Source organism: Nicotiana tabacum, chromosome 6 (assembly GCF_000715075.1).
Source record: "Nicotiana tabacum cultivar K326 chromosome 6, ASM71507v2, whole genome shotgun sequence".
Lineage (NCBI taxonomy): Eukaryota > Viridiplantae > Streptophyta > Magnoliopsida > Solanales > Solanaceae > Nicotiana > Nicotiana tabacum.
Genome location: NC_134085.1, coordinates 51,007,050 through 51,020,106, shown reverse-complemented (window position 1 = coordinate 51,020,106; position 13,057 = coordinate 51,007,050).

The window sequence follows — 13,057 nt, the reverse complement described above, 5'->3', positions numbered from 1 at the left end:
CAATGGGTTCCTTATACTTCCACGAGTTTATACATATCAAAAGTTCTAAAATCCGACCTTAAATGGTCCTCCAAATACCAATTTAAAAGTTTCAAAAATCCCAAGCCCTAGTTCTTCCATTTTTTGCTTAGTTTCCATAAATTTCTAGGTGGATTTCACAATAATTCGAGTTTTATGTTCGAAAATCTTACCTCCAAACGTTTCTCCTTGAACCCCTCTTCGATTTCCTTCAAAAAGCTCTTAAAATGCTCAGCTATGGAGGAAAAATGACTCAAAATCACCGATAAAATAACTTAAAACATTCTGCCCAAGGGTTTTCGCATATGTGACCCCACCACCGCTCCTGCAGTACCGCATTTGCGGTTGCCTGTCCGCTTCTGCAGAACTCACTAAAGGGACCAGGCCTCGTATCTGCGAAACAACCTCCGCATCTACGACTTCGCAAATGCGGCTAACCTAACCACTTCTGCGATCCCAGACCATATCCTCCTCTCTCGCTTCTGTGGCTAAAAACACGCATATGCGACGCCGTACGTGCGGTCCCTAACCCGCAGGTGTGAAAATACCAGAAGCAGCAAAATCAGAAGCTGCAATTACCCCTTAAATCTTCCGTTAACCACCCGAAATCATCCCGAGGCCCCCGGGACCTCAACCAAAAGCACAAACATAACCCAATACCTTATTTCGAAGAAGGTACAACAAAAAATTAAGGATAAGCAGGGAAAAGATAATCATAACTTCAATTAAGACTAAACAATTACAGGATGAGATAATAATATTTTCAACTGAAAGTAAGCAGTTATGAAAATATAGAATGATAATAGAAGAGGTAAAAATCTTCAGTAAAGTTGAATAAGAATCAAATAGGCAATAAGAGTGAATCATAAAGCAATTAACTCCAATTAAAGCATGTAGAGGTTAAACTAGTGAATAGGAAACTCAATCATATCAAGAACAAGTTCATACGCAGTGAATATAAGGATCTAAGAACGCTAAAAGGCCAACATTCCACAAATAAGTCCAAGCACGCACGCGTCACCTCACGTACACAGACTACAATTAGCACAGGAGACTCAAATTCTAAGGGGTAGTTCCCCCTCACAAGGTTAGGCAAGATACTTGCCTCAAAGGAGACAACTGATACTTCAAAATGAACTTCTCGGGTGAAATGACCTCCGGACGGCTCAAATCTAACCAAAATAACTTCAAAGCACAAATAAAACTCATAAGAAACTATTCCGGATCATAAAGACTCAATCTTTATCAAAATCTAAATATCGACCCAAAAGTCAACCCCCCGAGCCCGCAACTCGAAAACCGACAAATTTCACAAAATCCGAACACCCATTCCGATGAGTTCAACCATACTAAAATTATCAATTCCGATACCAAATCGTCCCTCAAATCATGATTTTTTATTTTGAAAATTTTCTTCAAAAACCTCCATTTTCCTAACCCAAAGCACAAATTAAATGATAAAATAAAGATAAAATCATGGAATATAATAAAGTCTAGGTGAATAACACTTACCCAATCGATTCGCGTGAAAACCCCACAAAGAATCGCTCAAAACCGAGCTGTACAAGTCAAAATATGATAAAAATGGCCTAACCCTTGATTTGAAGATCTTATATTCTGCCCAGGTGATTATGCATCGCGATGGCAGGGGATATAATGCGATCACGAAGAAGAATGGTTGTTGCACAAAATGCATTACGCGATCACGGACAGACCAGTGCGATCGCGAAGAAGGAAAAATGTTGAGGCCAAAATTTCATTGCTCGATTGCGAGAGGATATATGCGATAGCAGAAGAGACAAGGGGTTACGCCAGCTATTACAACTAAGCTATGCGATAGCGGGATCTGAGATGCGAACGCGGAGAAAGAAGAATAATAACTACACGATAACGAACTAGACTATGAAAATGCGGAGAAGGAAAACTGTTAGCCACAAAATAAGCCTTCGCGATCGCGGCTATACCTACACAATTGCATAAGAGGGGACATCGGATACCAACACAACTATACCAAACAATGAGAAATGGCCCATAGCCCATCCGAAACACACCCAAATGACATGCCGAAGCTGTTCCAACTCTCGAAATTGCATTCGGACTCCGATATCACAAAATTCAACTATTGGTCAAACTTCTCCATCTTCCAAACTTCAACTTTTCCAACTTTTGTCAAAATGCTCCAATTTATCCTACATACGTCCAAATCCAAATCCGAACGCATACCTAAGTCCAAAATCGTCATACGAAGTTGTTGAAATCATCCAAAACTCATTCCATAACCGTTTACACAAAAGTCAAATTCCGATCAACTCTTACCGCTTAAGCTTCCAAAGCTGAAATCTTTCTTCCAATTTGACTCAGAATCATCCAGTAACTGAACTCAACCACGCACGCAAGTCGATAAACATAATATGAAGTTTCTCAAGACCTTATGCCACTGAACAAAACTTATATTCTAAAAATGACCGGCCGGATCGTTACAATGTAGCCATTGGGCAAGCCAACGGTGAACTACCAACTTTTAACCATGCATTTTATTACTTTCGAAATCGTGAATCGTATTAGACAAAGAAATCAATGTTTCCCAATCATGGAAACTTACAGGTTAAATAGAATAAATAATAAAAGTGTGAAATCTCTAGTCAAAACCACAAACAATTTATAAAATATCTCAAAACTCGGTGTCACGGGTACATGAGCATTTACTAAGGAGTACAATAATAATACAACATCTGTCTGGAATATAAATAAGACAGGATAAAGTAAATAGTACGATGGAGATTCTGTGGGTTGCGATACGTGGCTTGGAATTGCAGCTCACCATAAAGTGTCCTTAGCGGCTGCGCCTACGCGTCAAGATGACCACCAATAAACCTGTCAGATCCTGCACATATAGTGTAGAAGTGCAACATGAGTACATAAATCAACGCGTACCCAGTAAGTATCTAGCCTAACCCCGGGGAAGTAGTGACGAGGGGTCGACATTGACACTTACTAAAGGTCTAATAAAGCAATATAATAAATCATAAGCAGCTTTGAAGCACACAAACATAATCTTCCAAAAATTTCTTTTCATGATACAAATTTTCAGTCATGTATTCTATCTCAACAGCTCAGAGGTATCAAGTGTAAGTATCAAACGGATAAGGAAATATCGTATAAAGTATCGGGCATTAGTGGAAAGATAATCTCGTGAATATTCGGATTCCCAGCGATATAACACATGATTATGTCGAGGTTGTTCTACTCGATCCATAAAAATTTTTACTCTACCGAGGGTCGAGCGGCACGAACCATAGATGCATCTATTATACTGTCGAGGTATTTGTCCTACTCCACGATAAAGGAAGGAAGTCATTGAATTGCAAGGAACGTGCTTACAATACAGTACATGAGCGCTAAGTGAATATAACCTTTACCATTTCTCAAATAACTTGCCCGCAACTCAAGGTAATAAAGTTTGGCCTATTATATATATGTCAATTTCAATTATTATTTTAATTAATTAAGCTAGCAAAGTGAGTCCAACCAGTTCAAATATTACATGATAAGGCCCTAAGTTTACCCGGACATAAACATGCTTTATTTACGTATGGACTCTCGTCACCTCGTGCGTACGTATCACCCATAACTAGTAGCATATAACAATTACATCACCTAGCAGGCAGTTTCGCCCTCACAAGGTAAGACGGGAGACTTACCTCGCTCCGAAGTTCCATAACCAGCTTCAACGCCATTCTAACACCTCAAACCAATGCCCGTCACTCCAAAACTAGTCAAACAATGTGCAAATCAATAAAAAAAATACTCTAATACTAATAATAAATCAATTCATAATAATTTACAACTCCGCTCGAAAAGTCAATAAAGTCAACCCTCGGGCCCACGTGCCCGGATTCTAAAAATATTCAAAGACAAACTTTATCCATAACACCACTAACTCAAATATTCATTTTATTCTTAATTCTATGTCAAATTTCGTGGTAAAAGTCCAAAAATACCAAATTCTGAGTTTTCTTCAAAATCACACAATTTCCATGTTCCAATCCATGTATAATTTATGTATTTAACTCACAATGAGAATAAATCACTTACCTTCTGGTTGATGATGAAAATTGTGCTCCAAAATTGCTCACAAGGTCGGCTCCCATGAAGAAATGGAGTTAAATTGAGCCAAAACCCCGTTTTTAAAATAACACTTCCTGGCACTTCCTTCTTCTCTATCGTGGAAACGTCCTTGTGATCGCGAAGTCCAAAAGCCCAACTACCCAAAAATCCTACTTCGCGTTTGTGGTGGCCTTTTCGCGTTCGCGATGCCTCCCCGTCTCACTCCTTCGCGTTCACGGTCTTTGAGCTGCATTTGCGATGGCTTAGCACCTCCAGACCCATCTCCCTTCGTTCATCGCGTTCCCAATGCCCATTTGCATTCGCGTAGAGCACCTCTGCCCGCTCTCTGCGTTCGCCACCCCTTGGTCGCATTCGCTATGCGTTATTTCCTCCCCAGCTCCAGCTTCTCTTCATGATCGCGTCCCTTCAACCGTGATTGGAATGCATACCAGGAACACCAAAAACCAGCAACATCAAAACATCCCAACTTGGTCCGAAACCACCACGAATCACACCCGAGACCCTAAGGAGCACTGTCCAATCACACCAACTAGTCACACCCGAGGCCCCAAGGAGCACTGTCCAATCACACCAACTAGTCCCAATACCATATACAAACTTATCCAAAGTCTTGAAATGTGACAAATAACATCGAAATCATGAATCGATGATCAAAATCTTTCTTTCAACTTTCAAACTTCCAAACATCAATGAACGCGTCCGAATCATGTCAAAACATTCCGGAATGACGCTAAACTTTACATACAAATCACGATACGAACCTATTCCAAGGCTCAAAACTCCAAACAGACATCGATAACATAAAAATCCACTTCAAGCCAAACTTAGGAAATTCTAAAATCTTCAAAATGCCAACTTTCCACGATAAGCGTCAAAATGCTCTCGGGCGACCCGCTATTCAACCCGAACATACGCCCAAGTCCGGAATAATCATATGAATCTATTGAAACCTTCAAATCCCAATTACAATGTCATGTACTCAAATGTCAAAGCTTAGTCAATTCTTCAAACTTAAAGCTTCTAAATTTAGAATTTTCCAGCCGAATCAACTATGAACTTCCCGAAATTTGATTCCTACTGTGCTTACAAGTCATAAAACCTACAGTGAAGCTATTCAAGGCCTCAAAACTATAAACGACGTGATAGAGCTCAAAACGACCAGTTGGGTCGTTACAAACTATGGTCAAACATAGTCAATGGTCACTTATGTGTACTGGCCAAATTTACCGACCGAAGTCTATCAGTATCTTTTAATTTCAGATCTGAAATACATGTTCCCCCCTCATTTCTCTTCTTATCCACTCCAAATTTCTTACTCTTGTCTCTTCTCCCTAACACCCACAGACCCCTTCCCCCACTCCTTCTATTTCTCCCTTACACATATCCCATTCTCCGCTTCTCCGTGCCACCCCAAGTCGCCACTGCCCTGCCGCCGCTACTGCCGCCACTAGCCCTCCTCCTCCACCTTCTAAAAAAATTTTGTTTCGATTTGAACTTACATTGTTTGTATAATTCTAATATTTTAATAATTAGTTATGAATTAGTTAATTATTATTTAAATTAATTGTTTAACTTTGAATTTTATTGAAATCTAGGGTTTAAGTCTTGTTAAAATTGAATTGAATTGATTATCTAGGGTGTAAATTGAATGTTTAAGTTTGTATTGACTTCAGTATTTTAGTTAGGAGTTAAATGTTTAACTTTCAATTGAATTGAATTGAGTTTTTAGGGTTTTGTTCTTGTGAATTGATCTTTTTGGGTATAAATTTAATTGGTTTAGGGTATGGGTTGAACTTTTTGGATATGAATTGAATTGGTTAAGGGGTAAGTGTTGAACTTTTTGGATAGAGCTTATGTTTTATGAGGTTAATTGAATTGTTTAGGGTATTAATTGAATTATTTAGGGTATTCATTGAACTATTAGGATATGAATTGAATTTTTAGAAGTAATGGTTGAACTTTTTGGATATGAATTAAACTTTTAGGGATAAATGTTGAACTTTTTGGTTATGAAGTCAACTTAGAGTTTTTGTTTAAATTGAATGAATCATAATAATTATATTTACTATAATTTATTTTTGGTGTAATTAGTAAAAATTAATTATCTTAATTAACTAAAAAAATTAAATTAATTTATAATTTGTAGAATAAATTAAGTAGTTCTAATACTTATGGAAATATCTAAAAAAAAAAAATATTTGTACAGATGGAACATAGTACTTGGATGTACAATAGGAATTTTCCTAATCGGCGGGGATTGAGGGAGAATTTTAAGGAAGGGGTTGATAACTTTATTAGACATGTAATGTCTCATTCATCATACCAAATTGAAGTAGTAATTAGGTGTCCTTGCGTAAAGTGCGATTGTGAGAAGTTTAAAATATCGAAGGAAGTTAATCTTCATCTTTATAGTAAGGGTTTTATAGAGAATTACATTGTGCGGACTAATCATGGAGAGATCGATGGTAACCGTGGAATATTTCATAACATGGTTGTTGGTGAAAGCAGTAGGTCGATGGAGAATTCTCACGACCCAGTTTTCCCTCTGTTGGGTATCGTGATGGGACCTAGTCTTAGGGACTAGGTAAGACTAACATTTACTGAATAACAACAATAATAAATAAAATCTAACCGTCTCGAAATAGAAATCTGTACAAAATTTATAATTCCTAAAACCGGTAGTACAAGTCATAAGCTCTACAGAGTTTTCTATAACTTCTAAATATGACTGTTTGGAAATAAGTAAAACAGTGTGAATACAAAATAGGAAGGTGACTCTGAAGCCTGCGACGCAGCAACAGATTTACCTTGAGTCTTCTCGGCAAGAATCCGCAGAGCTACTAACGATCAAAATACCTGGATCGACATATAATATGCAGAAGTATAGTATGAGCACACCATAGCAATGCCCAATAAGTATCAAGACTAACCTCGGTGGAGTAGTGACGAGGAACAGTCAAGACACCCACTGGTCTAATAATCTGAACAAGTAGAAGTATAGGAGCATCAGAATATGATATATACATAAAGACTACGCAAAATGACTAACAATACAATAATTACAATAAGAAAGGAAACAACAAGTATTAGCGGAATACAATAAAAAATGACACAGAAGAGTGAATGGAACATAGCCTAAATCCAGAATCACATATACAACAAGGACAAGTGATAACTCAGCAACTATAACCACTTTTTCATCAAGTTTTAGTCAACAAGCTCCATGAGGTACCAAACCTCGGACGAATCACAACTCACGGGTCTCAATACCTGAACCCTAACACTTGGCATCCTGTGCCCTTATAACACCTCATAACCACACTGACGACTCACGTTCCAATAGAGCCATTTTCACATAGCAGGCAAGTAACAAGTGTGTGTCTATACTCAACAATATCAAGAAAAACCTCTTATCCGATAAGAGTTCTTAACTACGTGTATTCTTGTGGAAGTGCCCTAACATAGTCCATACCGGCAAATAAGCATAAGGAAAAGAACGGATAACACATAGAATGTTTTCTCACAACTTTCACAATATAAAGCTCACACAGGTAAGTGTACCACTACACAAATATCAACAACAAGAATGTCCCCAGGCCATCACAAATCATCACAAATCAATCCCTGACATAGCCCACCTTGTCTCGCCACGTATGCAATAATAAAGTAAATACCCTCATTGTCTCGCCACATGTGCATAATAACGCTCCCACCTTGTCTCGCTACATGTGCAACCCACATATATATATCCCGCCTTGTCACACCACATTTGAAAATATCAATAGTAACATCAGCACTGCGGAAACCTCGTACAATCCCATAACAAGAACTGCACGGCAGAAAGCATGTGCATCAATGTCAACAACCACACGGCAGAAACCACGTGCATCACCACAATTCAACAATAAGGAATCTAACACGATATAGGATATCTAAACTTCTTTTAAGGTTGAGCAATTATGGAGGATATTCAACAATTAAATTAAAGATAAGCAGCAAAAAGATAATTATAACCTCAATTAAGACTAAACAATTATAGGATGAGATAATAATAATTTCAAAAAAGATAAGCAGTTATGAAAAGATAGCATGACAATAGAAGAGGTAAATTCTTCAGTTAAGTCAAATAATAGCCAAATAGGCAATAAGAGTGAATCCTAAAGGAATTATTTCTAATTAAAGCATGTAAAGGTGAAACTAGTAAATAAGAATGCAATCATATCAAGAACATCTTCATACTCAGTGAATATAAGTACCTAAGAACCCCAAAAGGCCAACTTTCCACAAATAAGTCCGAGCACGCACTCGTCACCTCACGTACACGGACTACAATTAACATAGAAGACTCAAATCCTAAGGGGAAATCCCCCACACAAGGTTAGACAAGATACTTACCTCAAAGAAAACAAAACGATAATCAAAAATGAACTTCTCGGGTGAAATGACCTCAGAACGGCTCAAATCTAACCAAAATAACTTCAAAGCACAAAAAAAACTCATAAGAAACTATTTCTGATCATAAAGCCTCGATCTTTATGAAAAGCTAAAGTCGGTCCAAAAGTCGACCTCCGGGCCCGCACCTCGGAACCCGACAAATTTTACAAAACCCGAGCACCCATTCTGATATGAGTTCAACCATACTAAAATTATCAAATTCTGATATCATTTCGTCCCTCAAATTATTATTTTTCATTTTGAAAACTTTCTTTAAAAACCACCATTTTCTTCAACTCAAAACACAAATAAAAATGACAAAAATAATGATAAAATTATGGAATATAATAAATTATAGATGAAAAACACTTACCCAATCGATTGAATGCGAACGTGAAGAGAAAATATGGGATGGTCAAAAGAAACACTTCACGAACGCGAAAGGCACTTCGCGATCGTGAAGAAGAACACCAGAAGATAGAAATAGCAGTTCAAAAGAGGAGGAAAATAGCGTGTAGTCAACCCGGAACACACCCGAGGCCACCGGGACCCCGTCCAAACATACTAACAACTTCCATAACCTAACACGAACTCTCTCTCGAGATCTCAAATCACATCAAACAACGCCGAAACTATGAATTGAACTTGCGAATTTCTAAATCTTCCAACTTCAAAAACCTATCAAATCAACCCGGAACGATGCCAAATTTTGCAGACAAGTCCCAACGACATAACGGAGCTGTTCCAACACTAAAAATCAAATTCCGACCCCGATATCACAAAAGTCAACTATTGGTCAAACTTCTCTATCTTCCAAACTTCAACTTTTTCAACTTTCGCGGAAATGCTTCAAATTACCCTACGGACCTCAAATCCAAATCCGGACGCGCGCCTAAAGTCAAAATCACCATACAAAGCTGTTGACATCATCCAAATCTCATTCCGGAGCCATTTACACAAAAGTTAAATTTGATCAAATTCTCACCGCTTAAGCTTCTAAAACTAGAATCCTTCTTCCAATTCTACTCAGAATCATCCGGTAACTGAACTCAACCACACACGCAAATCGATACACCAAATATGAAGTTGTTCAAGAGCTTATGCTACCAAACAAAACTCAAAGTTTAAAAACGACCGGCCGAGTCATTACATCTTCCCCTTCTTAAACAAACCTTTGTACTCAAATGTGCCAAGAATCGCCTCAAAGTCATCAAATCGCTGAATGCACACTTCCAACATACACCTGCGGGTGAACCCACATCACCCAATCAACATAAACCTGACGACACCATCTCAATTGTAAATTATCCTTTTTACCAACACAGATAAGCCTTATAGCCGAAATTCTCACCTTCCATCCATTTTTAGAAGACCCGACTCGAAATCCATTTCCGATATTAGTCTCAACTAGCTGCAACAACTCATGCCTACACCCACAAGGTACAACCACACAACAGAACATACCACACATAGACCCATAATAACACTTCTGATCACAATAGTTGCCCGTAATCAAAACCATCACCGACCATTAGCGTCATATCCGATAGGAACCCGTTTCAAACCTCTACAACATTGACGATGATGCAAGAACAATGAAGACCTCATAACTATACACCCAAATCAACAAGTCACAATTTACACCACCGGGCACACACTCCGTAAGCTAAAACTCAAGAAGCACATAATAAAAATGATTGAATATGTAAAGAGAAACACATAAGAAAAATATCAAACAAGCCCGATAGGCACAACTCTCTATCAGTACTATACTATGAATCAACTTAAATAGGAAATCAAAGCATATGAACAAATCATAAGGATCTCATTCTAGTATAACTCTCCACCGCGGCACGCAACCCGGATCAAACATATCAAATCACATAAAATCGCGAGGGTCTCGCCCTCAACTCTAAATCACATGTCAAATATACATCATACCAATTGAAATCTTCCACTAACTCAGTTCTTCCAATAAAATCACAATAGTCACTGAACTCCCATCCCGGTAGAGTATCAAATCATATTTCAAAACCAAGAATACTCAGGATCCATATCAAAACCTACCATAATGGACAACAGGAACTCACTTCTAGTCTCACAACTCTCAATAATGAACAAAACAATGATAGATACAGGCTACCACTCACAGAATCTTCCAATAAGGGAAAACACATAAACAGAGTGCTAATCATGAAACACACCCATAAGTGAAGTAACACTTAAGGGAATTCGTCTCGATAAGAAGAATCGAAACAAAATACAAATGGTGCCCCTCTGAAACACATCAAAAGACCTGTATGACATCATTTGGCATAGCAACCTCAAGCCTACTATTTGAAACACAACAAAGGGCCGGGCCCACCCTTCTTGGCTGCCCCCTACATGCCTAAATACTCGGCTGTGACACATCTGCCCGAAATCTAGGACAATCTCTCACCATGTGACTGGTATCTCCACACTCAAATCAACCTCATTGCTGACATGGATGTGGGAATAGTGCGGTACGGGTACTCTGAGACCCATGAGCACCTAATACACCATAGAAAGCCTGAAGTGCAAACTGAACTTGCTGTCCCACAAAACCTCTACTATGTCGCACCCCGCCTCAAAAATAAGGACTAGTGGATCTCTCTGGTCTACAAGACCTCCTCGCCTCCCTGTACTCTCTCTCCTGACCTCATCTTCCCTCCCTATCCCAGCCCCTCCTATCTTCTGGCTCCCGGTCCTGCATACCCTCTAACCGACGTACGATCCCTACCACCAGCTGAAATGAAACATGCCTGAGCCCCTCAATAAACCTACGGACTCGCTCTCTAACTATAGTGACCAAATGAGGGGCATGTCTTGCTAAATCACTGAATCTAACAGCATACTCTGATCGTCACAACCCAAACCGATGGGCCGCGATGGGCGCCTGAGTCCTATCTATCAAACACCCCTAAGCATACGTCTAAAATATGAACCTGAATAATATCTGCGGCATTACAAAATTAACATACGTGAAAGAAGCCTGCCATCAAGGCATATGTATGTGTATAGGTAGAATATAGTAGGCAAGCCGGCAAGGCTGCTATAGACAATTATACATCAAAAACTAAAAGCCGACAAGGCCACGTACAACCCAACTAGACATACTGTCTACAGACCTCTAACAGAAATATAACTGTACAAAGACAGGACTGAGCCACTTCATACTCATATACATATATATGTACCAACATATTGTACCAATATCAAAAGTAGCTCCGGTTCAAATGGAGTACGCCAACTCTCGCTGATCATGGATCCTAAGAAGGATGACCGTCAGCTTGCCTACCTGCACCTACGGGCATGAAACGCAGGCAACGTGGAATAGGGCGTCAGTGCGAAAAATGTACTGAGTATGTATGACATGGAAATTACTACATAAAAGACATAAATGAAACATGGAATACTGAAACACATCTTTAAATATGAATAACTTTGTAAATTTTGAAACATTTATAACGTCATCCACGTGCGTGTAAATGTCATGCCATGCAAAGCTATTGTTACAACCCATATCCACATGTATTAGTTCATGCCATATATTAGTTAACATAAATCCAAAAAGGAATTATCTTTGAGATGATAAGAAGTTAATCATATTGGTCTTAAGTGATACAAGAGTGTATAAGGGTGATTAACCAGTATTAGAAGTTAAACGAATCAAGGATGTTGTAACTCGTATTTTCAGGTAATCTAACGGTGCTTAATACACTCAAGAGGTCATTTATTAAGGTATTTTAATCATATAATATCCGTATCATAAGTTTTGAAGTCAAACGAGTTATGAAACAAAAGTCGACAAAAGTTGTCGCAACTTAGGTTCATAATTTTACTTAAACATTAGGTCATATGTTTCTAATCTTTTCTCATAATTTACAAGGAATTACGGGGTGATCTACCAACCAAATTAAATATCTATGAGTCTAGTTTCCAACGCATTAAACCGTTTATCGATACGATCTCGGAGTAGAGAGATATTCGCGTTTTCGCGAGACTGCACCAAGCACCTCTCTATAGGGCCCACTAAGTCGGTTTAAGATATTTGGACCTATATAGGATGCCTCCAACCCGTTTTAAGTCATTTCTTTTCACTATTTTCAGACCTTAGAACCATAGGAACATCCTCTTAAGGTTCTCTCAAGATTCAATACCCAAAAAAAGGGCAAACAACACAAATCAAGTTTCGGGAATTCCGTGGCGCTAGTTAGTCTCTTGTTCTTCTTGTTGTTGCTCATTTTTGTGTCGTTTCAGCTCGTGTGGGAGGTTTTTTTAAAGGTTTTATGTTCTGTAAATACTCCCTCATGTTCTTAATATCAATCCTAGGTGATTTCAAGCCTTCTAAAGTGATTCTAGTGCCGAAAAACACTAATTGATCACTAGTTTCGCTCTTTTGTTGTTGTGGCAGCATTGGAGGGATATTTCATGGAAATTTAAGGTCAAATTGGAG